The sequence below is a fragment of the Rhinolophus ferrumequinum genome, chromosome 9, assembly GCF_004115265.2.
Source record: "Rhinolophus ferrumequinum isolate MPI-CBG mRhiFer1 chromosome 9, mRhiFer1_v1.p, whole genome shotgun sequence".
NCBI classification, from domain to species: domain Eukaryota; kingdom Metazoa; phylum Chordata; class Mammalia; order Chiroptera; family Rhinolophidae; genus Rhinolophus; species Rhinolophus ferrumequinum.
Genome location: NC_046292.1, coordinates 44,171,910 through 44,197,444, shown reverse-complemented (window position 1 = coordinate 44,197,444; position 25,535 = coordinate 44,171,910). Strand labels below are relative to the sequence as shown.

Genomic DNA, 25,535 nt, shown 5'->3' with positions numbered 1-25,535 from the left:
CAGCCTACTTTGCAGCTTGATTAACCATGAACTAAGTTCTGGCTAGTGGAATGTGGGCAGAAATTATGTAAACTACGTCTAAGACTAGCCTTTAAAAATGTTCTGCACGAGTCCCCAGCTTTTCTTGCCTTTCTGTAGTAACCTTAGAGGCCTCTATCCCAGATGGTGTCTCTCCAAGTTGGAGGAGGGCTCCAATTGACACTGGACTGAGACATAAGCAACAAGTAATATTTATTATGTAGGAACAACTGAGATTTGGAGACTTTTATTGTAACAACCTAACCTACGCTAATTAATTGATTTCAGAAACTTGATTGATCACAGTACAATAATTGGTAGAGTTGCTATTTTAAGTTTCAGAAGTTATTTGGGGTTTAACAGGTTGATGTTACTGATGGCCCTCTAAGAAGATCACGTGACAACGATTGTATTCCTATAGGCTGAAGAAAGAAGATTTTGATCTTGAGTTCTGTAGCCACCTTTGTGGCAGGGCCAAGTTGTCATGGTACTCCACCTGTTTTCAGTCCCTCATGTCAACACAATGGCTCCTATTTGGGGCTTCCCTGCTGCTACTGAGTCAGGAAGTGCCATGGAGCCCCAAGATTCAGTGTGACACATGCATGCTGGCTCACTGTGGTTGGGCAGCAGGGTTGCAGGGTGCAAGCATACAGTCAAGGAGAGCCACAGGCTCCCCCATTGCAGAGCGACTCACATCTCAGGTACTGCCAGTCCCTTTGGGTACCCAGGGAGCTGGCTTCCTTGAGGTTTCTATGTGGACAGCTAATATAAGCTGGCCTTGGGAGGGCGCTGACGCCCCCTGGAGTGAACTTCACCAGTAGGCTAATTCTCCCTTTTTCTCCATATTCAGCTTATATGGAGAAGTAGTAGTTTCATAGGATGTCTCAGAAGACATCTCCTGAGACTGAGCTGTGACCAGATTGGCAATGCTTTTTCCTGTGCATGTCCTTACTTTCTTCCTAGCCCCACTCTTTTTCTCCCGCTTCTGCTTTTCTGGAACTACTCTCCAATAGTTTACTATGAAAGCTTTTAACTCAAAATTTTTTAGGGAATCCAGCCTAAGACATAAAGCCTTATGTTTGTTTAAGAGTATGAAAGCCTACCTAAATTGGGATATTTAGCTGCCTGGCAAAAATGAGTATAGTTATGGGATAATGGGATGAAAAATTTTAATAATATTTACCTACTTTTCTTCAAATTATGAGTAACATGTTTATTAAAAAAAAACAACAACAGAAAATACAGGCTATATTATCAATGAACTCATTTTCTCTCTTCCTCTCTGCCTTTTCTTACTCACTCAAAAATCCAAGTACTTGTTCCTTTTATTAATGAGGAAAAGTTCTGATGTTCACTCTCAAAGAGGTACTAGAGAATTTCCGCATTGTCTTTTTCAGGGAGAAGTTCAGTATCTTTAGAAATAGTAACCCCCCGGAACTGAAACTGAAGCTGACAGGAACTTCAGGCAGAAGAGACCAGTCAGCGAAGGAAATATCATGCTATCGACCCACTTGGCCTGTGCTCAGGTTGTATTCCAGATGTAAGTGTGTGCTTAAGCATTGCAGAATGAGCCGTGAGGGGCAAACCACAAGAGAAAAATAAGGCAGTTTTGCTGAGTCATCATTTCCACTCCGTTTTCTCTTTCATTTTCCTGTAAGCTCCCATGAGGCAGAAACAGAGATTTGGAACATGGTGAGTTGCTAGCGTCACAGCCACAGGGGGCCTCTTCCTTCAAATGGAAGCCCTCTATCAGAGGAGTCGACCTAAATGTGCTCCCATTCTTACCTTTGTCAAGTAAAGTTTTCCTGACTACAGGGGTCTATGAGAAATGTTCAAAAATAAATGCAAAGGTTTGGCAAAGCTGCCAAAACTCAGGCCTTCACCTTTTAAATTGCATTAATAATGGTGGTATGTGTGGTTGCTGGACAAAACGGACTTGAAATATCATTGAGAAGGAACAATAAATCAAGATAAGTTTCCTTCCGGTGGCTTGTTCTGAAAGCAGGGATAAAAGGCCCAAGGATGAGAGGAGGTCAGATTTGACTTGTATTTGTAACAGCAGTGAATGAACAATAGCAAAAATCCTTTCCTGATCCACAGAGCTTGAAGGACTAGAGAAGTCAGATAAATAACAGGAGTTTTAGACAGAAGGAAGATTTCTGGCAGTCACCTTGGACCCTAAAGAGATTGAATGGGACTCTTGAGAGCTGGTGGGGGTGCTAAGGAGAGGCAGGAGAAGAGTGGGGAGGAGAACTGTGTGGGTTAGCAACTGAGGTGGAGGGCTCGGATTAAGGCTTCAAGGCTTTGTATATCATGATTTCACTTTTTCCCTGCTTGCTCTTGGATCTGGAGCCCAAATGTCTTTTATAGGAAACCCTCACGATTAAATGGCTGTTTGTTTGTTTTTTAAGTTCTGCTCTTTGGGTGGTAAGAAATAGAGTGTCACCCATGATACCCGATTAAATAGAATGTCTTCTTTGGGAACACACTTGGGTGGAAACAAAGAAGACCTTAGGAAACAAGGAAACTCTAATGACTTCCTCCTTTATCTCTCATGGGCCTCGTGGCCCCTCTCCCCCACTCTCTTACAATTCTTACTTCTCCATGAACACATCTGTTGCCTTCTTTTTTTTTTGCTACCACCTGGATTTCTAAGCCTCTGCTTTCTTTTTGTACCCTGTGTCCTTGGCTTGCCCTTGGATCATTGTGATTCCTCTGATCCTGACTCTGCCTTTGAGTTGCAGTTCTCAACATGAACACATCCTCTTAGCATTCCTTATTTCAACATTCCAAGAAAAGATGTCTGATTGTCTGCTTTAAAGTCCAATTAGCTGTAGTTACAGAGTAGAATCATATAATATACAACACAGTCACCTAGGTAGCAGGAGTTGTGGGCTGGACAGTTTCACTTGGAAGACATCATGGGTGAGAAGGTACAATAAATAACTAATTCCTACAGCCCAACAGGCATGCTGAATTCTCAGGAAGAGTGTGCACTAGCTGGTTTTGGATAAAGGTGTTGTCAGACCAGTTACCTGTGTAACTGGGTTACCTGTGTGATCTGGATATGGGCATGGCAGAAACATCAAGAACAGGTAGAACGGAAGGAGCTAATACGTGTCATAACCGTCTATGAAGCAGGCATAGGGAAGCATAATGACTTTGTAGTTAGATAGAGCAGCTCTGGGGAAATTAGTTAAATTCACCGAGATTCAGTATTCTCCGCATTAAAATAATAATAATGTCTAATCCACTGGCCATGAGGATTAAATAAAAGAATATGTGTGAAAATATATGTCACATTTAAATGTTTGCTGGTGGAACAGGATGGTGTGGGTTGAGAACATACAAATGCTTTGAAGTCAAACTAAATTTAAATCCAGTCACTACTCACTAGCTGGGCAACTATGAACAAGTGAGTCAATCTTTCTGGACCTCAATTTTGTTATCTGGTGAGATTCATGGCAATGAATGGTATAAAGCATATTCCAAATAAATATTTAGGGTTATTATCATAGTTTTTATTGTTTATTTCATATTGAAACAATTATGTGTACAAGCCTGTCAGGTAGAGAATGGGAGAAAGGAGTTGCTTGGGTAATAGAAAAAGAATGTATATAGGCATGGAGGTGTGGAATGATTTGTTTGAAGAACAAAGAGGGGCCCAATGGAATAGAGTGAAATTGCTGGGCAGATGCCAAGTTTGGCAATGCAACAGCCGTGTCATAAAGGGCCAGGGTAGCAGTATTGGCCCGCAGTGTCTTGGATTGGGAAGATGCAGAACTATGGTGTAGAGTTAGCTCTGCAGAAGTCTGTCTCCAGATTGGATGTCTTCAATCCATCCTCCATGGTCCCACCAAAGTCATCTTCTAAATCTTAGATTTGAGCATGTGGTACCCCAAATAGAGCCCTCCATGGCCCAGTCCCTACAGGAAAAAGTTCAATGCCCTTAGCATGGCATTTGAAGCCTTCAGGGTCATTCCGGGATTCGGTATGTCCCTGCTGCCACAGCTGCACTTCAAGGGAACAGCTCTCCCATTTCTGCTGCTTTGTTTCTCCAGTTGTAGAGCTGAAGCCTCGGGAAGGAAAAGGGACAGATGGAGACCAGGTTATGTGCCGATACCTCAGCTGCTAGGCAGCTGGGAAAGTGAAAAACCTCCATTTTAATCTCTCAGGAAAGCATGAGATGTGAATCACTTTTTCCATATTCCAACTATAAATGGTGGCTGACCTTTTCAGGGATGTTTGTATTTGAATGAAACAGGAAGTTTTCACCACACTATATTGCCTTCACAGATATTTTGACTCCTTCTGTTTCCTATTTACCTTGAATACAAATATATTATTTTACATCTTATACATATGGGATATCATTGATAGAAATAATAAAATTAACAAAAAATTGTCAATACTAAAACTTTACATGGTCAAATGTGTTACAGGTGAACAACTGGGTAAAGCTAAAAAATTCAGAAATCAGCTGGTGAAATAATAGTTTTTGGAACGATAGCCCAAAAAACCATCAAAGGCTAAAACTAGATATGATAAAAAATATTGACAAAATATTAATGAGTGAATAAAATCATTTTGACAAAACTTATAAATGCAACATTGAGTAAAGAAAATTAGACTTTGTAGAAACAATGGCCCCCAGAGAAAACTTACAATGCCACAAGCTATTATCATTTAACTTGATGTGGACAAAAATAGAAAAAAAATCAATGAATGAAAGTTCTATTATAAAGTATACATGGAAAACAGTGGATATTCATGAAAAAAATTTTACTAAAATAGAAATAACACTGGAACAATATTACTAAATAGAAAATTGGTCAAAGAATTAAAATAACTTATCATGCCAGAGAAATGTATTTTTTTTCTTTAGGACAATTCACCAATATTGGTCTAATTCTGGGCATATGTTTGTATTTATGAGTATTGAGTTTAAACAATTTTAGGTTGACTACATTTTGATTGAATTGAATAATTGTCAGCCAGAAATTATGCCACTCATTTATTGGCAATGGCACTATAAAATTCCTCATCAGAAAAGCAACTTTTGGCTACATCATTTCTCTGAACCCAAGATAAAAGACAGGGATTTATTCATTTCTTGTGAGTTGGTAATTAGATTCTAAGAGCAAGCTGCTATGCAATGTGTAACCAATATGAGAAGGTTCCCATCAGAGAAGACAATACTACCTGGAAGCTTACAGAAAAACCTGTCCTTTCCCAAGGCCCCGCGTGCTGAGCAACCCAGCACAGCTCAGAATGCAGTTCTTGGAGTGTCCCAAGGGGCCTCCAACTCTCTCACTTTCTTTTGTCATTCCTCAAATCATTTCTCCTCTCTGTTGCAGAGAACATGAACAAGACTGAGGGATCCTGGGGGCCTGCTCCCTATACTTGGCAATGCTGCGTATAAGATGTAGGGCCTTACTGTTTAGAAGTGGGATGCACAGGGCATCTCCTCAGTGTAGCCCCATGGGCACTGCTTGCTGGGATCTGTTTCTGCACATCTCAAAGCATTTCCTGAGATCTCTTTGTATATGTTTCATTGTGACACAGGACACAATAAAGGGAGCAGATGTGGTGGGACATCCTCCAGGGCTTTGGAATCCAAGGCAGAAGGACAGATAGTGGGAACACAGATGAGTGCTCAGGCATAACCTGCAAGCCAGGACACAGGTATGAGAGCTGGGACTGCCACAGCGCTGGAACCCAGATGGAGTTTCTCCCTTTACATAAGGATGCTTCTTTTTACCACAGGGTTCCCTCCAGGGCTCTTATAAACAGGCTCTCTTTGTGCACTTCTAATAGGATCTGATTTACAAAACGCTCTTGAAAACAACTTATGAGGAACATATTGACTACATACAGCTCGTGACATTGGTATAGGGAGATGTCGCCAATATTAAACAGGCCAGTAAAGAAATGTGAACTTGTATTTATATTATAAGCAATCCAATGGGGCCTCTTCCAGTGTGTATAAACACTAAAAACCTGGTTCATTTCTATGCCTTGCTGAACATGTGGCTTGCAGTAAATGGTCAACTAATGTTTATTAAATGAATGAATGACTGGATTAAAACCAAATACCCCATTCGTAGGTAAGATAGATAAAACTCATTTTCTAACTTCTTTCTTTCCCACTCTTCTCTTCCCCTTTCTCCTCTTCCTCTTTCCCTTGTTTTCCTTCTCCTCTTCTTCCTCCTTCTTTGTCTCCTCCTCCTTCTTCACTACCTCCTCCCCCTGCTTCTTTTTTTTTAAATTAAATTTATTGGGGTGACAATTGCCAGCAAAATTACATAGATTTCAGGTGTGCAATTCTGTATCACATCATCTATAAATTACATTATGTGTTCACCATCCAGAGTCAGTTCTCCTTCCATCACCACATATTTGATCCCCCTTACCCTCCTCTCCCCCCCCCCCACCCCCTTACCCTCTGGTAACCACTAAATTACGTTCCCCAGATTAATTTTCAAACCCCGTGGCCATCCTGTGGTTACTGATTGTTTTCTAATCCCCTCACCTTCCCCCTTACCCCCACCCCCCCCCGCCCATCTAGCAACCCTCAGTTTTTCCTCTTTGTCTCCAAAACTGTTTCTGATTAGTTCATTCACTTATTCTTTTCTTTAGATTCCGCATATAAGTGAGATCATATGGTACTTATCTTTCTCTGTCTGACTTATTTCACTTAACATAATGTTCTCTAGGTCCATCCATGTTGTTGCAAATGGTAAGATTTGTTTCTTCTTTATGGCTGCGTAATACTCCATTGTATAAATGTACCACAGTTTCTTAATCCAGTCATCTACCGATGGGCATTTCGGTTGTTTCCATGTCTTAGCTATTGTGTATAGTGCTGCAATAAACATAGGAGTGCATAAAGATTTTTGAATTGGAGTTTTGGATTTCTCTGGATAGATACCTAGGAGTGGAATTACTGGATCATCAGGTAGTTCCATTTTCAGATTTTTGAGATACCTCCATACTGTTTTCCATAGTGGCTGCACCAATCTGCAATCCCACCAACAGTGCACAAGCGTTCCTTTTCCCCCCCTGCTTCTTAACATTTATAATTTTACCAAGTATGCGATTTATTTTGGTACATGGCATAAGGTGAGTCTTTACATATTTTTTCCTAGAGTCGTCGTAAATTCCCCAGTGACATATACTAAATCGTCTTTCCTTTGCCTACTGATATAAGTTTCTTCAGGAGAGGACTCTGGTTTACCAACTTTTATGTCTCTAGTACCTGCTGCAGGACTATCTCCCTATTGGGTGTACAATGTGTTTGTGTTGCCACACTTAACACCTGTTATGGGCTGAATTGTGTCCCTTCAAATTTATGTATTGAAGTCCTCACCTCTGATACCTCAGAATGTGACTGTATTTGGAGATAGGGTTTTTAAAGAGGTAAATAGTTAAGATGAAGTCCTTAAGGTGAGCCCTAATCCAATAATCCGGTCTCCTTATAAGAATAGCAAATATGGGCAGCAAGCATACACAGAGGGATGAACATATGAAGACATAGGGAGAATATGGCCATCTAAAAGCCAAGAGCAGAGGCTTCAGAAGAAACCCACCCTGCGGAAACCTTGATCTTGAATTCCTAGCTTCCAGAATTGTGAGAAAATAAATGTCTACTGTTTAAGACACCCAGTCTGTGGTACTTTGTTATGTCAGCCATAGGAAACTAATACAGGACCTATAAAAGCAATATACAAGTATTTTTATATTAGGATCTATTTGTGGGCTATCTACTTTATTACTCTGAACTATCTGACTTTGCTTTCAACAAATTATTGCATCATTTTAAATATGGACCATATGCATAGGAAAAAAAAAACAAAGGAAATATGGTAAAATGTTAACCATGGTTACCTCTGGGTGTGGGATTTTAGGCTAATGAATTTTTTGTGTATTTTTTTTTAATGTGATGTATTTGTATTTTTCAATATCTTTCAAATTTTCTATAATGAACATGAGTTACTCTTCTAAATAAGGAAAGAGGCTATTTAAAAATCATATGCAGGTGTCAATGTGTCTATAAATTGGTGACCTCACAATGATACAAGTTGAGGTTTATAAGTAGATGAGTTTTGAAGTCTCTGATGCTCCTTACCCATTTTTGAACTGATGTAACCTAGGCTTATCTTGTGCAAATGATGATTTGTTTGGATAATCCTCCTGTTTTTCCTTGTCTTTTTATTGTATAGTCTCACTGGGAAGGCATTGTTCAGATAGACTGACAAAGTTCATACTTCTGTTCCTGTCACCCACAATATTTGCAACTGCTTTTTTTTTAAGGCTCTTCTAATTTCCACACCACCACTTATTGTATTTCATTAAAACTGGTTTAGAAATGCAAGGCATATAATTAGATTAAGAAATATGCTATCGATTTAGTTTTCCATTATGATGTTATCACATGCACAAAAAAAGAGTCATTTGGTACAATTGTTATGATTAAAACCACAAAGAGATCTATCACACCAGACTGACTTTTCAGTGCCTGATGCAGTGTAAAATATGAAAGAGAGGGGTTAATCCGTTTTTGTGAAAGCTGCATGTCATGTATCCATAAATGTCTATAGGCTAATAATTTCAATTGAATCTTTAGGAGACAAGAGGTTTTTCAGGAAGTCATATTAAATAAAAATAAATCAATACTTAAGTACTCAATTTTTAAGGTTGCTGTGGATAATAATTCTTTGCTAGTTCTGCACTGCGCAAAAACCCATGCCCCAAATCTGCACAAGGCAGCTTGCTATTGAAGGGAGACTAGGAAGGACAAAGGAACATGAATTGTGGAGTCAGAGTAGAGTCAAATCACAGCCCCGTTGCTGTCTAGGAGAAGGCGAGGTCACTATTTAATAAATATCTACCACAAGCCACGCCTCCCAGACCTCAGTTCAATCAGTTCCCACAAAGCTGTTAAGTTACTAGCCCAAGTTTATAGCTAGTCATTGACGGGATTTTAGTCCTGGTCACTCCAGAGTCCATGCACTTTCTGCAATAATATTCTTTTACTTTTTGTTGAGTGATTCTACTTCAGTTATTTAACGTGTGTCTGAGCTTCAGTTTTCTCATTTGTGAAACAAGAATAATAATGCTTCTTCTTAAGGTGGTTTTGATGATTAAATGAGTTAATATCTGTATAAAACAGAACATCATGCTTGGTACATAATGCCAACGTATGCCCTTTTTCTCGGGTAACCTGGGGTAACTTGGGGTGGGGGTATGCCAGTGTGCAGGAGAGACGCTGATATTCCTCACCCCTGTATACACAGGTAAGGAAAATGCAGGTCAGAAAAACAAACAACAACAAAAAACCCCCAAAATCACAATGACTGATATAGAAATATCTTGTTTATTAGAATAGTCTGGGAAGTAGCGATAAAGATTATAGTACAGCTATGCTTCTTAATTTTTAAAAAAAATATAGACTATTTTTTATAACAGTTTTAGGTTCACAGCCAAATTGAGATGAAGGTACAGAGATTTCCCACATCCTCTCTGTCCCCCTGCATAGCTTCTCCCCTTGTCGACATCCCCCAGCAGAGTGGTGCATTTGCTACAACTGATGAAGCTACACTGATATTACCTTATCCCCCAGAGTCCATAGTTTACATTAGGGTTCATTCTTGGTGCTGTACAGTCTATGGGTTTGGACAAATTTATAATGACATTTATCCATTATCATAGTACCTTAAAAAGTAGTTTCACTGCTCTAAGACTCCTCTGGGCTTTTTCTACTTATCCTTACCTCCCGCACCAGTAAGCCATAGCAACCACTGATCTTTTTCCTGTCTCCGCAGTTTTGATTTTTGCAGATGTCACATTGTTGGAATCATACAGTATGCAGCATTTTGAGCTTGGCTTCTTTCACTTAGTACTATGCATTTAGTTTCCTCCATGTCTTTTCATAGCTTGATAGCTCATTTCTTTTTAGAGTTGAATAATATTCCATGTTTGGATGTACCATAATTTATCTATCTATTCACCTCCTGAAGGAAGTCTTGCCAAATCCAAGTTTTATCAATTATGAGTAAAGCTGCTGTAAACATCCATGTGCAGGTTTTTGTGTGGACAGAAATTTTTAACTCCTTTGGATAAATACCAAGGAATATGATTGCTGAATCGTATAGTAAAAGTATGTTTAACTTTGTAGAAACCAACAAACTGCTCTCCAAAGTAGCTGTACCATTTTGCATTCCCAGGAGCAATTAATGAGAATTCCTGTTGTCCCACATCCTCGCCAGCATTTGGTGGTGTCAGTGTTCTGGATTTGGGCCATTCTAATAGGTGGTATCTTGTTGTTGCTTTAATTTGCATTTCTGTGATAACATACAGATGCTTATTGCTACCTGCTTATATTTTTTGGTGAGGTGTCTATTAAGGTTTTTGGTCTATTTTTAATTAGGTTGTTTGTTTTCTTCTTGTTGAGTTTTTGAGTTCTTTGTATATTCTGAATAACAGAATATACTGTTATTCAGGGGACTGTGAGCATCTATCACATATGTCTTCTGCAAATGTTTTCTCAGTCTGTGGCTTGTTTTTTTTTCGTTCTTTTGACAGTGTCCCTGTTTCAGAGTCTACTTCTGGGGAACCTAACTTAAATAATTTAATTAGTTAACTATTGCTGTAGTAGTGGTGCATAAAAGTTATCATCAAATCTCAGAGGTTTAGCACATCAAACATTTTCTTTTTATTAATAAATAGGCTAGGGAAGCTCTACTTCAGTATATAGACTGGGTATAAGTTGCTCCATATCTGTTTTCCTCTGGGACCAGAAGTTTTACAGGGCATCTTTTTCTCAAAACAAAAGCCAAACTAAGCAAGCATATTTAAAGCCTTGACTTACAGCATATGTATTGTTGAATGATTTTACTTCAGTCATTTAACGTGTGTCTGAGCTTTAGTTTTCTCATTTGTGAAACAAGAATAATAATGCTTCTTCTTAAGGTGATTTTGATGATTAAATGAGTTCATATCATTCCATTGACCAAAGCAAATTTCATGGCCAAGTTGAATATCAACTCTCTACCGTTGGATATGCTCACTCTCCTCTAGACACATGGCAAAGGACATAGACACAGAATTCTATCATCAGAGGATGAAGAACTGGTAACCATAACCCAATTAGTCACATTGCCATTTCGAGGGTAAAGGAGATACTGTGCAGGCAAAACCAACAGGTAAGCCATGTGTGGTAGGCTGAATAAGGGCCCATTAGATGTCCATGTCCTAATTCCTGGAACCTGTGGATATGTTACCTTATGTGGCAAAAGGGACTTTGCAGATGTGGTTAAGTTAAGGATCTTGAGATGAGGGGAGGGAGATTTCCTAGATTATATAGGTGGGTACAATGTAATTACAAGGATCTTGATAAGAAGGAGGCAGGAAGTCACAAAGGAGAGAAGATACTGCTATGATGGCTTTGAAAATGGAAGGGACTGTGAGCAAAGGCATATTGGCAACCTCTAGATGGTAGCAAAGATGAAGAATGGATTACCCCCTGAACCTCCAGAAGGAAGCAGTCCTGCTGGCACCTTGATTTTAACCTGGTAACATTCATCTGACCGCTGACCTCCAGAATTGTAAGAGAATAAGTGTATGAGAATACTGATTTAAACCCTAAGTGTGTGATAATAGCATCGATAGGAAACGAAACTAATACATCATATGATTTACATATATAGGTATATATTTTTTCTAATACTTTAACTAACCCTATACAATATACCTTGTTTTTCCTATTTTAAAGATAATTATCTCGAAGTTCCAAAAAATTAAACAATTGGCCTGAGGTCATATAGCTAACAAGTATCAGAGTCAGCACTCAAACTCAGGTCAAGCTCCAATACCAGTGCTCTCGCCATCAAAACATTAATTTAGCTTTGTTTTATGCCAACGGATAAATTGAGGAATAAACTCAGAGAACTCTAAAGCCTTCAAAGTTTAGCAAAAAGACGTGGGGCAAATATAACTTCTACAGTTGCCCTTTCCCCCCCAGTTGTGTTGATATATAATTTACATATAACATTGTGTAACGATGTTAATTTTTGTCAGATATTTTTCTGCATCTACTGAGATTATCATATGCTTCTTATCTTTCATTCTGTTAGTGTCGTGTATTACATTTACTGATTTGCATATGTGGAACAACCCTTACATCCTAGGGATAAATCCCAATTGATCATGGTGTATGATCTTTTTTATGTGCTACTGAATTCTGTTGGATAGTATTAAGAATTTTTTCATTTATATTCATCAGGGATATTGGCCTATAGTTTTATTTTCTGGTAGTGTCCTCTTCTGGCTTTGGTATTAGGATAATGCTGGCCTCCTAAAATGAGTTTGGGAGTGTTCCCTCCTCTTCAATTTTTTGGAAGAATTTGAGAAGTATTGGCATAAATTCTTTTTTAAATGATTGGTAAAATTCACTAGTAACAATCTGTTAGTATTTGCTTAATACATTTAGGTTCTCTGATGGATGCATGTATACTCACAATTGTTATATTCTCTTGAAGAATTCACCTTTTTTATCATTATACAATGACCTTTTTCTTTTCTTTTTTTTCTTTTTTTTCCCAGTTTTTGACTTCATGTGTATTTTGTCTAATATTAATATAGCTACTCTTACTTTCTTTTGGTTTCCATTTGCATGGAACATCTGTTTACATCTCTCTATTTTGAGCTTATGTGTCTTTAAAAGTGAAGTGAATCTTGTAGGCAGCATGTAGTTGGATCTTGCTTTTTATCCATTCACCCACTCTATACCTTTTTATTAGAAAATTTAATCCATTTATATTTAAAGTAGCAACTCTATCTTTTTACTCTCCTTTCCACATTTTATATTTTTGAATTCACAAGTACATCTTTTCTACATTGTGTACCCATTAACAAATTATTGTACCTATAGTTATGTCAATACTTTGTCTTTTAAGTTATTAACACATCATATTACTGCATCACATTACTATATACTTACCTTTATCTGTGTGTTTTATATATTTTTATGTTACTAACTAGCATTCTTTCATTTGAGCTCGAAGAACTGCTTTTGGTATTTCTTGTAAGGAAGGTCTAGTATTGATGGACTCCCTAAGCTTTTGTTTGGGAAAGTCTTTATCTCTCCCTTTTTTTTCCCTGAAGGACAGCTCTGCCCGGCAAAGTATTCTTGGTTATCAGGTTTTCTTTTTTTCCCCCAGCACTTTGAATACGTCATTCCACTCTCTCCTGGCTTGCAATGTTTCTGCTGTGAAATCAGCCTTATGGACATTCCCTTGCATGTGAAGATTTTTTTTTTCTCATTACTTTTAAAATTCTCTTTGTCTTTGATTTTAGACAGCTTTATTATAATGTGTATTGGAGAAGATCTCTTTGAGTTGAATTTGTTTGGAGACCTATGAGTTTTATGAACTTGGATTTCAAATCTCTCCAAAAATTGGTGAGTTTCTCAGCCATTATTTCTTTAAATAAAATTTCTGCACCTTTTCTTCTTCTGCCCCTTTCTGCTTTCCTTCCGGGACTCCAAAAATGCATAGATTGTGTCTTTTCAAGGTACCCCATGGTTCACATAGTCTTTCTTCACTCTTTTTCATTCCTTTTTCTTTGTTCTTTTCTACCTAACAGATTCCTGTACTTGATCAAGTCTGATATTGATGCTCTCTATTGCATTTTTCATTTCATTCATTGTATTCTTCAGCTTCAAAATTTCTGGTTGGTTACTTTTTATGATCTTTATATTTCTTTAAACTTTTTGTTTTGCTTGTGTATTGCTCTCCTGAATTTGTTAAATTGTCTTTCTCTGTTTTCTTAGCTCACCGAGTTTCCTTAAAACAACTATTTTGGATCTTTTTATCAGGCAAGTTGCAAATCTCCATTTCTTTGAGATTGTTTACTGGAAAGTTGCAGTGTTCCTTTTGTGTGTCATATTTCCTTGATTTTTCATGTCCCTTGAAATCTTGCATGGCTCTCTTTGCATTTGAAGAAAGTCACCTCCTCCAGTCTTTATTGACTGGCTTCAGGAGAGAAATATCTTCCATCAGCAACTGTTAGAGATTCTGACGCTTTCTCAGACCTTTTCAATATGCCTGCTCCATACGTCTTGTTCCCTTCTGTGGGGAAATTCTTAATATTGTATGTCATCTCTTGATCCTGCAGAGCCAGGTCAGGTGCTGAGAGTCTCCCATTTGCTATCCCCAGGATGGTGCTGAATCCTTAAGTCTGTTTGCTCTTGCTCTTTCCCAGTCCTACAGGATTAGGCTACCTTTATGTGCATGCTTACTAGCAGTCTGCAAATGTTTGCTCTCACTGCCCTTGAGGGCACACACAGGAACCAACCACGGAGTGTGCATAGGTAGGGCACACTGAGCATTATCGGTATACCTGGGACCATTGTGGGGATCCACAGGCAATGTATCTCCACTGGTTCATGGGCAGGCTTCCTGATGGAGTCTGCTGCAGTTAGGGGGACCTACTTTCCTTTGATGTCCTCTGAGAGTGCTAAGCACTTGTTTCCTTATGAGAAGAGGAAGAGACACCAGAATCGCACATAGAGACGAGGCCTTGAAAGGACAGAGTGAGCAGGCAGCTAGCTACCTTCAAGCCGAAGAGGGAGGCCTCAGGAAGAACCATCCCTGCCAGCACCTTGATCGTAGATTTCTAGCCTCAAGAACTGTGAGAAATAAAACCACCCAGTCTGTGGTATTTTGTTATGGCATCTCTAACTGACTAATACAGATGGCATTTGGCCTCTGTATGGAGGCTTTGGATCATATGTGTTCTCAAAAGTTTTAATAATTCATGCATTTTATAATGATAAATATTCATATTTATTTAAAGAAACAGTTGTGTAAATTAAAGTAAATTTTTGGGATTCAAAAGCAGGTTATCTTTTCATAGCATAGCAAAGAACTGGAGAAGGAGAGGTCTGAAAAATGAAGAGGGAAGTGAGAAAATACGCTTCAGAGAAAGTCCCAGTTTTTTTTTCCTTCCTGACACTGAATATGAACCTGATATATTTGTTCTTTTGCACATTAATATGAGTAGCAGCAGGGCCACAGCCACATCCTGAGGGCCTTTGAGAGGAAAGAAAATGTGTGCAGAGTCATTTAACCAGCAAGAGGATCACATATTCTCAAAAAGACATTAAAGAAATCACAAATAGGCAAGTATATAGCATTTATTGAACTCTAGCTCTGTGCCATGCAAGATGCTGAGCCTTTATTGAGTTATTAATTACAGAGTTTTTATTAGTGAATTATAGTATTGTATTTTATTAATTAGGGCAATTCTAGATGTTGCAGCAAAAAAAATGCCACTATGTTAATGGATGAACTTAAGAGAAACTTATTTCTTGATCACATTATATTCCTGTTTAGTGGGAGCCTTTCTTCCATGTGGTGATTTGGCAATTAAAACTCTTTTTACTTTCTGCTCAGTCATCCTTGAGAAACTTCCACCCGGAATAAAGGGAAAAGGTGGGAAGAAGTACACTGGCTGCTTCACTACCTTGGTTCATGCGTGATGCTCTGTACTTTCTACATTTCGTTGGTTAGAACTAGTTACATGATACCACTGAAATTTATGCCTTTTCTTTAATTGTGTGGATTTGTCACTCGAAGGTAACTATTCAGCCAGGTACTACTGGGTCCTCTCTTGCATCAATCTGGAGCCATATTATTAGTTCTCATTAATGGAAAATAAGTGGAAGCAATATATGTCACATGTGGGCCATGGTGGTTAAAAGTGGGCATTTTTTTCACCCTCTTGTTTCCCTTTTAGTGGTGATAAGACCTTGGGGCATAACAAAGTGAAGAAACCTGGGTTTCTGGATGACTGTATAGAATGCTTTCGACTTCATTCACCATGACTACTTTCATTTTATTGCAGGGAGCCAGAATAAACTTTTATTGTGTTAAGTCACTGACATGTTGGAATGTGTTTGCTACAGTGGCTGAGCTTATTCTAATAAATACACATAGTCTCATCTAGAAACCAAAGAGGATGGAAGCTATGATCCCTACTCATGCAACCACTTCTCAATAAAAACTGTTGCAATACTTTGGAAACAGGAGTACAGCTTTTGGGTACTCAGTCAGGTGACTCTCCCCAAGCACATTTCACAGTGCCTGACTACTGAATGACTGAACAAATAAATGACAGATAATTAAATTGATACCTATTGGAGGGAAGCTCTGTGGAATTTGATATAGCTATTAAATATTGGTCACAGTACTTTCTATAAACGTGTTCTTTATATACATGATTTCATTTAACTATGTGATCATCGAGGGAGCTAGGTTTCACTGTACTTCATTCATTCATGTGTATGTTGGTTTTCCTTCTTGAACTGTGAGCTTCTTGTCATTATGGTTAGTGTCCAACTTGTCCCTGTGTCCTTGCACATATACTTGCTCCCTGGCACAGTACATGGCACATAGTGAGGACTCGATGTCTACTGATTACATTCACGGACATGTGGACGAATTGATACTGGTTAATATCTGCAAAGCCATGTGCGTGTCATATAGGGCTTACATGTCAGAATGGAGGGGCAAAACCCAGTAGGAGAAGAAGGGTTTGGGGAATAGGTATGCTAGGTAGGGGAGGGAATAGCAGCTAAGTACAAGACAGGAAACTGAGCTTCAGTTGGAAGAAATTCTCCATCCGGGAGAAATTCCAGTCAGTAATTTCAAGCACAAATCAGGAATATGTGGTTTGGTGCTATAGTCCAAGCAAGCGGTGAGTAGGTCTCCAGTGTTAAGGGATCTTGGAGTTGTCCTTCAGATGTTCTAGGCAGGTACTCCTGAATCTGTTGGGCTAGACATTTCTGATGTACGATGTTGCTATTTAGTAAAAAGAACTGCGTATCTAAAATGTTTGGTTTTCTAAGATTGAAGAGTAATCCGAATTTTCTGGCTAATGTCAGCACTTTTTAAAAAAAAAAACACAAAACACATCAGATGCACAGATTTAAGTTAATCATCATCCTCAGTCTGGTTCACTCTCATCATCAGTCTCTGCAGGTGCCCTTTTTGGTTTTGTTATATTCTAGTACTTTCTCCCTTCATTCTCTTCCCCCAGCTCTACTATTTCCTCCCTGTCACAATTGTCACACAAATTGTCTATTTGATGTATGCCCTCTCAACCATCTGCCACGCAAGAGACAGTACAGCACACTGTTTAAGAATGCAGGCATTAGAACCTGAGTTCAACTCCTCCCCCTGCCAGTGTGACCTTGGGAAAGCTGATTATTGTTTCTGTGCTTCAGTTTCTAAATTTGTATACGGTTATTTGATGGATAAATATACCAATATGTGTACAGTATAAAATTAGAGCCTGGCATAAAGTGAGTGTTTGCAAGCCCTTACAAATGTACATATATTTTTATGTTGTAAATGAATATATTTATAAATCAGGAAATATCATTTGGTTCACTTTCATTGCTGTTAACATCATGGGGTTTTGATAAATGCATAGTGGCATGACTCCACTACTATATAGTACCATGCAGAAGAGGTTTACTGCCCTAAAATATCCCTGTTCTTCATCCACTCAACCGTTCCTCTTCACAAATCCCTAGTGTCCACTGATCTGCCTTTCATGTGACAATATTCATGTGAGATTCATTAGTGTTGTCACATGGATTAAGATCTTATTCCTTTCTATCACTGACTGGTAGTCCATTGTGTGGATCTGCAGTTTGCTTATTGTTCACCTACTGAAAGACATGTTTGCTTCCAAGTTTTGGCAGTTGTGAATAAGGTGCCTAAAAATATATCCATGCAGATTTTTGTGTGGACATTGCATCTATTTTTAAAAACTGAAATTGACTTATATTTTTATATTCTTACCTTGTCATTTGAGTTTGGTATCAAGTATATATAAGCTTCATAAAAATGAATAGGGTTATTTTACCTCTTTTTCTATTCTTAAAAAAATCTTGTTAAATTTGGAATATTTATTTCTTGAAAATTTGGTAGAATTCATCTGAAAATCTGTGCTGTGACTTTTTATGTGGCTGAAGGTTTTTGGTTACCTGTTCATTTTTAAAAATTATTATTGATCCGTTAAAATTTTCTAATTTTGTATGTGCCAATTTTGGCATTTTATATTTCTCCAGAAACATATCAATTTTATTTAGGTCTCAGAAGTATTATTGCTTCATAAAAATCTATGTTACATCTATATTTCTCATTTTTCCTTCTGTGTATGTGTTTGTGTGCACACACCTGTGCGTGTGTCTATTCCCTTCTGTGTGTTGCTTTGTACTATATTTGCTAGAAATTTGTCTATATTATTAATCATTTTGTAAAAAGATTATGGTTTCCTATTTATCTGTTTTTTCTTGTTCACTTCTTTTTGTTCGTATCTTATTATTTGTTTGTCTTTATGTTGCTATTCTTTTAATAACTTTTAAAAATTATTATGGTAAAAATAGATTACATGACATCTATCCTCTTAACATATTTTTAAGTGTACAGTATAATATTGTTAACTATGTTCATATTGTTATACAGCAGATGCCTAGAACTTTTTCATAACTGAAACTGTACCCATTAAGCAGCAACTCCCCATTTTTTTTCTCCCCAGTTCCTGGCAACCACCATTCAATTTATTGCTTCTATGAGTTTGACTACTTCAGATATCTCATATAAGTAGAATCATGCAGTACTTGTCCTGTGACTGGCTTTTTTCACTTAGCATAACATGTACAAGTTCCATCCGTGTTTTAGCAGATGCACAAAATATTCAGTCATGAAAAGCAAGGACCTACAACCAAGATTACTCCTCCCAGCAAAGTTTCATTTAGAATTGAAGGCCAGATAAAGAGCTTCCCAGACAAGGAAAAGCTAAAGGAGTTCATCACCACCAAACCAGTGTTACAAGGAATCTGCTTTTTTAAAAGCTGAGCACTATTTCATTGTATGTTTATATTACATTTTTCTTATCCATTCATCCTTGTTGGACCTATACAGTTTTTCTACTTCTTGACTTTTATGAATAAGGCTGCAATTAACATGGAAGTGCAACTATCTCTTTAAGATCCTATTTTTAATTCTGTTGGATAAATACCCAGAAACGGGATTGCTAGATCATATGGTAGTTCTATTTTTAGTTTTTTTTTGAGGAACCTCATACTGTTTTCCATATTGACTGCAACATTTTACATTCCCGTCAACAGTGCACAAGGGTTCCAGTTTCTTAACATTCTTGTCAACACTTGTTATTTTCTCTCTCTCCTTCCCTGCTGCTTTTTAAATAATGTCTGCCCTAACAGTTGTAAGGTGATATTGCATTGTGGTTTTGATTTCATTTCCTTGATAATTGGTGATGTTGAGTATCTTTCCATATACCTGCTCGCCAGATTCCACTTATAAGTGAAATCATATGACATTTGTCTTTCACTGTTTGACTTACTACACTCAGCACAATACCCTCTAGGTTCACCCATGTTGTTGCAGATGACAAGATATTATTCTTTTTTACAGCTGAGTAATATTCCATTGTATATATGTATCACCTCTTCTTTATTCATTCATCCATTCAGGGACAACAAGGTTGCATTCATGTCTTGGTTATTGTAAACAATGCTGCAATGAGCATATGGATGAGCACATGCCCTCCAAGTAGTTTTTTGGGTTTCTTCAGATAAATACCCAGAAGTGGGATTACTAGGTTCTTTTTTGTCTCTTGTTATAGTCTTTGTTTTAAAGTCTTTGTTGTTTTGTCTGGAATAAGAACTGCTACCACAGTTTTTTGTTTGTTGTTTGTTTTCATTTTCATGGAATATATTTTTCCATTTCTTTACTTTCAGTCTCTGCATATCTTTCAATCTGAAGTGAGTCTCTTGTAGGCAGCATATGTAAGGGTCTTGTTTTCTTATCCACTCAGCTCCCCATCTTTTGATTGGAGCATTTAGTCCATTTACATTGAAAGTAATTGTTGATAAGTATGTAATTATTGCTATTTTATAATTAATATTTTTGGTTTATTTATTTTTTTCCATCTGAAAGAAGTCCCTCTAAGATTCCTTGTAACACTGGTTTGGTGGTGATGAACTCCTTTAGCTTTTCCTTGTCTGGGAAGCTCTTTAGCTGGCCTTCAATCCTAAATGAAACTTTGCTGGGAGGAGTAATCTTGGTTGTAGGTCCTTGCTTTTCATGACTGAATATTTTGTGCAAATCCCTTCTGGCCTGCAAAGTTTCTGTTGAGAAATTAGCTGACAGTCTTACAAGAGCTCCTTTTAGGTAACTAATTGCTTTTCTCTTGCTGCTATTAAGATTCTCTCTGTGTCTTTAACCTTGGCATTTTAATTATGATGTGTCTTATTGTGAGCTTTTTTCGGGTTTAACTTGTTTCGGACTCTGTGCTACCTGGGCTTGTTTACCTATTGCCTTCACCAGGTTGGGGAAATTTTTTCTTCAAATAGGTTTTCAATTCCTTGCTTTCTCTATTCTCCTTCTGGTACCCCTATCATGCTAATGTTGATATGCTTAATGTTGTCCCAGAGGCCCCTTAAACTGTCCTCATTTTTTTGGGTTCTGTTTTCTTTTTGCTGTTCTCCTTGGGTGTTTTCTGTTACGTTACCTTCTAAGTTGCCAATTGGATTCTTTGTTTCATCTAGTCTACTGTTGATTCCCTGTAATGTATCCTTTATTTCAGTTATTGTATTCTTTATTTCTGACTGGTTCTTTTTTATGTTTTCTATCTCCGCTTTTATGTTTCCTATCTCTTTGTTAAAATTCTCCCTTAGCTCATTGAGCATCCTTATAACCAGTGTTTGGAACTCTGGGTCTGATAGATTGCTCTTTTCCATTTTATTTAATTCCTTTTCTGGAGCTTTGTTCTGTTCTTTTATTTGGGACATGTTTCTTTGTCTCCCCATTTTTGCTGCCTCCCTGTGTTTGTTCTATGTATTAAGTAGGGCTGCTATGTCTCCTGGTCTTAGAGTGTCCTTATGTAGTAGGTGTGCTGTGGGGCTCAGTGGCGTAGTGTTTCTGGTCACCTGAGCCTCATACTCCAGGTGTGTCCCTTGTGTGTATTGTGTGTGCCCTCCTTTTATAGTTGAGCCTGTTTGCACAGCAGCAGGAGGGACTGACCCTCGGACTCTTTTGTTGTGATGACTGGCCGTGACTATAGTGGGGGAGTTGTGGTGCAGGGACTGACCTTACAGAGCAGGATCTGCCTCAGTAGGGCTCTGGTGCCTGTCCAATCTGCCCCTTGGGTGTGTTGTTCTTGGAGGCAGCTGGGTGATGTTACAGCTCATTTAGAAGCTGGCCACAGGGCACACCAGCCCAACAGCAAACTGGGAGGGGATCAATTGCAGGTCAAGTTCAGCAGCAACCATTGTTGCCCAGACCCCATTGGGAGCCACCAGCAGGAGCCACATAACACTCTATAGATGGCCACTACTCATGCTGAGCTTGGAAGTGATTCAAGAGGCCAATCTGTGAACCAATGCCAGCTGCTGCTAGTGCCGGGCTTAGAGTTGCTCAGCCAGATGTATGGGGCACTCTCAAGCCAGATGCTGCTTGTCTGGGTTCTATAAAACTTTGAGAGACCATAGGAAAGGCTGAGGTATGAGCTAAGGCAGGCAGTTTTATGAAAAAGCCACTGGAAGCAGCTTGCATGTGTCTGAAAGTTGGGTGGGGTGGGGTCTCAGAATAACTACAGTTTATTCAAATGATGTCAGCCAGCTTGATGGAGACTCAGAAATGGTGGCCACCTGTGTCTGCATGTCAGGAAGGGAGAGGGATCAACAAAGAAATCATGGCATTAGCCAGCTCCTCCCTTCAAGACAAAGCTTCCCCTCTACCCCTTGTCCTGAAGCCGGACAGCTCAGTTTCTCCTGGTATTTTCCTGTCGCCTCTCCAGCTGCTGCCTGAATGCTAGAGCTCAGAGCCAGGATTCCATAGGTAAGTCTGCGCATGGTCCTTTTAAGAGGAGTGCCTGGGACTGCAGCTGCCCTTCATCACACTCAGCCTCAATCTTTGCTGGTTCTCACAACCAGAAATTATGGGGACTTCTCTCCCTGGAACTGGAACTCTGAGCTGGGGAGCCTGGTGTGGCACTGGGACCCCTTGCTCCTTTGGAGGGGCCCTCCACAGCTAAGATATCCATTCCGATTTTTAATGTTCACATGCCAGTGTGGGACTAGCTTCTCTGTTTCTCTGCCTCGCCTATCAGTCTCAAACTGGCTTTTTCTGTATGTCGGTTTAGCAAGATTTCAGGTGATTCTCAATGATGGTTGTTTTGTAGTTTGGTTGTAATTTTGATGCGGTCGTGAGCAAAGATAAGTACGTCGTGTACCTACTCTGCCATCTTGACTGGAACTCCCACCAATAATGTTTTTATACCCAATAAATCCATGGGATTATTTTTTATGCTTGTTTAGGTCTGATTTTTTTCCTTTATGCTTCCCTTTTCCTCTGCAAATATTTAATTATACCTAAAAATATTTTTCTATTTGCTTCATTTATTCTGCTTCCACTGCTACCATTGCCTCATCATTTTCCTTTATGAGCTAATATTTCCTTGGGACTCCTTTTTTGGTCGGCACTGTGCACCTAGAAGAAGGTTGACATTTGAGATCCTGCTTGTGTTTTTTTTTTCAAATAATCTTTTGGGGGCTTCTTTTGGGTGGGGAGAGGTTCTGAGTCCTTGGTTAGGTTGAGGCTTAACCAGGGCCTGTTTTCAGCTTCTTGCCTCCTTGCCTAGAGACACCTCCCCTTAGAGGAAACAATTCCCCTAAGAATTGCTATTTTCTGAAAGCTGTCACTTTTTGCTGTGTTGCCTAGCCCAAGTATAGACATTGGAAAGGAGATGAAAAAATAACGAGGGAATCTTGAATTTGAGAAAATAAAACAGACAGAGGGAACATTCCTAGGTCAGATTGATCATAGCTTCAGTAGCAGTGGCGGATGGACCAGATCAGTCCATGTTTTGCCTTTAGCTATGGCTATTTCCCAGGCTGATCTTCCATCTAGTATCTTATGGGAGTCTGCAAATCTTGTCCTCCCTCCCTTCCTTCCTTCTTTCCTTCTTTCCTTCCTTCCTTCCTTCCTTCCTTCCTTCCTTCCTTCCTTCCTTCCTTCCTTCCTTCCTTCCTTCCTTTCTTCCTTCCTTCCTTCCTTCCTTCCTATCTATCTTTTTATCTCACCTATTGCTAGCTAGCTAGCTAGCTAATTTGTTTGTTTAGTAACCACAGAGTAACTAGCTTTCATGAATCCTGACTAGAACATGATGTGCTTTAACCTTCTAAAATGTAATAACTTTAGGAATTAACCAGAACATACACTCCCTGGGCTTGTCAGCTCTAGAAAGCTTTTTAAATGCAGTAAAAGATTAAAATGTAATATTTTTTATACAGTAAGAGAAGAAAAATAATTGGATTTGTGAATATATTTCTGGCAAAATATTTTGAGTAAGATATGAAAAACAGGTTAGAAATGAGGTTTTACAAACACATGTTTCTTTAAAAGCAGGTGTCATATACCACCTCTTTCTTCCAGTGAGTACAATTACTTGGTTTTCAGTAAAGCCTCTACTTCCAAGTGAAAGGAGAAATGTGGAAGACATTTCAAAGAGTTTAGCTGTTGATTTTATTTATTTATTTCTTGGTTGTCCTTCCTAATTACAGAGAAACCCCTGTCTGACTAATGAACAATATCTGGCTCTGTTTCAGAATCTGGCTGCAGTGCATTTGCTATTTGATATCTGAGAGATGTATAACATGTTCACAATGAATTCTCCAACTGCAAACAGTAGAGTTCAAATCAAGTCAATTAATTCACAGAGTGAATGGATTGAAGCCCAGAATCGCACATCTTGTGGAGGCCTTTTTGATTCACTTGCCAAAAGATATCTGTTTATAAATGCAGTAAATGTAACTATTTGGTAGTATGGCAGTTACAAACTGATGTGATTCCCCACCCCCACCCCAAGTGTGTATGGCTGATCTCAGATAATTGAGTTACATTTTACATACATTTCAAACATTCTTTCTTGCACCCTCCCTCTCCCAGTAATTCAGTATGTCTTCCTGCTTTAACATACAAATCTTCTCTCATTCTCTCCCTCACTTCCACCTTCCTCTTTTCTTCCCCTTCCTGTTTCCTTCCCCCCCTCCAAATCTTCCAGTTTCTTACTCTCCATGTTTTTCTTCTCTTGCTTAGCCTCTTCCTCTTTCCTTCCTTCTATTTTTCCCTTCCATGTTTCTCTTTCTTCTTCCAGCCTCCTCAAAGGGGTTTCTAAAACTGTTCCCTTCTAGTCTCATGAATCCAGGCTCTCTGAGCATAGTAAGAACCTCATTCTTCTTGCATTTCTGTTTTCATAATCCTCTCTCATGGTGTGTCTGGGGGTAACTTTCAGCAATGAGGGCTCATTGAGGCCGTAGCTCTCATCTGCCTGGATGCTTTGACCCTGTACTTATAGCTGCTTTTTTTTTTTTTTTAAATTTGTTTCTTACTGTTGTTTTTTGATATGTTTTTACATTGGATTCCTCTTTTTATGTTCCAGTCCCATACCACATCTGAACTCTGACTTATCTCCTAGCCTCCTTGACTAGTAAACAAACATCTCTCCTTTGGTCTAATTTTTGAATTTGGATGTTGTCCCTAATTTAAAAAAAGAAAGAGAGAGAGAGAGAGAAAGAGAGAGAGAGAGAGAGAGAGAGAGAGAGAGAGAGAGAGAGAGAGAGAGAGAGAGAGAAAGAAAAGGGAAGAGAAAAGAAGAGAGGAGAGGAGAGAAGAGAAGGGAAGGGAAGGGAAGGGAAGGGAAGGGAAGGGAAGGGAAGGAGAGGGAAAGGAAGGGAAAGGAAAGGAAGGGAAGGGAAGAGAAGAGAACAAAGCAGTATCATATTCTGAAAGGTTTGATAACCAGGATTCTGACTAAGTCTTTACTTTGACTTCTGATTACGTCTTTACTTTGACTTCATGTGTAACAACCTGTCTGAAGATTCCTGTAGCTGAGTCCTTCATGACATTGCATGATACTGGATCCCTTCTTGTATACCAGGTCCAGGCTCCACCCGAATTAGCGACACCCTATTAGGCATTCTATATTGAACTGCGTGTACCCTCGTTAGGAACTAACAAACAAGATGTCTCCAGTTGTCCTGTGTCAGCACAGCCCTATTTTCCTTCTTTACTAAATCATCTCATTCATATCCCTCCCACCCTCTCTCCACCTCCAGCTCTGCATGGTTCTTCCTCCTTCAGACAGAAGATGGACAAGAATTTGAAGTAGGAGAATAATTGACTCTTCCTTTCTTGAGATATAATTTTCCTTTGGCTTTTTGACCAACCTTTGACTTTTTATCCCTACCTCTTTATGCTTTTCTTTTTAGTACTACTTGCAAGCATCTTATATTTACTGGACCTTTAAACATTAGAGGTCAGGAGACCTTGGGACCCTTTTCTCCCTTACATTCTTTCTTGCTCATTAACCCAAGTTTGGCTAATTCTATTCCTGCAGACTAGTGCGGTGCTACCTGATTT

The 25,535-nt window shown here is 38.8% G+C and overlaps 1 long non-coding RNA gene across 4 annotated transcripts in view; it reads left to right on the top strand.

The window, feature by feature from the left end:
• The window catches only part of LOC117026808 (uncharacterized), a 356,958-nt gene that overhangs the window by 142,394 nt on the left and 189,029 nt on the right, over positions 1–25,535 (top strand). For 3 of the 4 annotated variants that reach the window (XR_004423822.1, XR_004423823.1, XR_004423825.1), the window contains exon 3: positions 1,416–1,558. This is a non-coding gene — a long non-coding RNA (uncharacterized LOC117026808). The remainder of the gene's footprint in view (positions 1–1,415; positions 1,559–25,535) is intronic. The other variant, XR_004423824.1, reaches the window with a different exon arrangement.